Raw genomic sequence first — 2,133 nt, forward strand, 5'->3', positions numbered from 1 at the left:
GAATCGGCCGAAGAGCAGCCGACGGCTTTGCTCGTAGTACACGGATTGCGTACCGCGGGTACGATCACCCCTTTAGAATCTTTGATTGACTCTGGGGCGTCGAAGAATTTCGCACGCCGCCAGACGGTTGCTCGTAACAGCAACAAGTTGTCCGAAGCTTTGCGAGAAAGCAAGGGCAACGGGACGGTGTCAGTGCGACTGGCCGACGGGAAGGTCGTCACTGTCCCCAACGTCCAAGTGGATCTGGCTGTCAAGTTTGAAGACTTTGACAGCCTCGAACAGTTCACTGTTCTCGATATGGATCCATATGATATGATCCTGGGCATGCCCTGGCTTGAGAAGCACGAGCCCTGGATCGACTGGCGAGGCAAGGCAATCGGTGCCAGCCGCCCTGCGCAGTCCGACAGAGCATTGGTGAGTCATGTTCCCACCTCTGTCAGGACCCGGGGCGCCCGCGAGGGCTGCCAGGGTACCAAAGCATCCGGCAGATGCTTGGGAGTCGTCGACGTATATGACGACTCCGAGGATGTTTTGATGGTGGCCGCGCCCAGAAGAGGCGCCGGCCAAGTGGGTAACGTAGGTCCACAGGCGGGTAACTTAGTTCCGCAGACAGCTGCAGCTGTCATGAACACTGAGAACAGCGTGTTCAGAGTGGGTAACAGAGTTCCACTCACGGTCGCCCAGACCATAACTGAAGAGGAAGACGTCGGATACGCTTCCTGTGTGGGTAACACAGTGCCACACGCGGTCGCCCAGACCTTAACTGAAGAGGAAGGCGTTGAACACGCTTCCTGTGTGGGTACAACAGTACCACACGAGGCCACGAGTGCCTCGGATGTCGTAGCGACGACATCCCTAGACGTGGGCAGCAAAGCTCCCCGTCACAGAAGCCGTCGGCAAAGACGCCGCCGCCGCCTCAAGTCGGATCCGAACTTCGTTCCGATCGACGTCGCTTCAAGCGACTCGGAGTCCAGGGCCCGGGCTCCTCCGACAAGGCCGGTGGAAGAGTGCTATCACATCTTCGATAGCGAGACGGGTTTACCCGTCAAGGCATCTGGTGTCCACTTGGAACAGTTGCCAGAGGTTGCAGAGATACTGAACCTCGAGGAAATGACGGCTGAGTCTTTCCTGGCCAACCTCAAGGCTGGAGAGATCGCTGAGATGGTACTCATAAGACCTGAGACCACTCAGGAGGAGCTGAACTCCTCCTCTGTCTTGGACGAGAACGTCCTGGAAGACATGAACAAGCAGCGTCAGGCGCGCTTGGGTTCTGAGATTCTCAAGAACCCCAAGGATCCGGTGTATCCTTTGGTGACGGAGTATGCGGACGTGGTGAATAAACACCCACCGACCCAACTCCCACCGGATCGAGGCGTACGGCACGAGATTGATCTCGTGCCCGGCACAAAGTATTGTGTCACGAGGCAATGGCCTCTCCCGCGCGAACAGTGCGAGGTCATTGATGCCTTCTTCGCCGCGAAAGCGAAGGCAGGCATGGTGCGGGAGTCGAAATCCCCGCACTCGACGCCGACTTTCTGCGTTCGTAAGCCGAACGGAAAGTGGCGTCTGGTTCACGCTTATAACAAGCTGAACAACGCAACGGTGCCGGCCCAAACACCGATCCCACGAAAGGATGTGTTGTTGAACAACATGGCCGGGAGCGTACTGTACAGTGCGCTGGATTTGGTAGACGGATACTACCAAATCCTGATGCGAGAGAGTGACATCCCGCTCACCGCGGTAAGCACTCCAAGCGGCATGCTTTGGGAGTGGCTCGTCATGCCGCAGGGCTTGTCTAACGCCCCGGCGACGTTCAATCGCCTGGTGACGCAATTGTTCCGCCCTTTGCGTACCTTCGTACAGACGTACTTCGACGACATTTTCGTCCATAGCCGTGCCGAGGGAGGCAAGACGGCCATGGAGGTGCATCTAGGACACCTCCGTCGAGTGTTGGACGTGATGCGAGCGAACAAGCTCTACGCCAACATCGACAAGTGCGTTTTCGCGTCACCAGAGATCAAAGTTCTCGGTTGCTTCGTAAGCAACGTGGGCGTTCGGGCTGACCCAGACAAGGTCAAGGCCATAGCAGCATGGCCGACGCCCCGATCCCAGAAGGATCTTCGAAAGTGGTTG

The sequence above is a fragment of the Phytophthora infestans genome, genomic scaffold (assembly GCF_000142945.1).
Source record: "Phytophthora infestans T30-4 supercont1.16 genomic scaffold, whole genome shotgun sequence".
NCBI classification, from domain to species: Eukaryota; Oomycota; class Peronosporomycetes; order Peronosporales; family Peronosporaceae; genus Phytophthora; species Phytophthora infestans.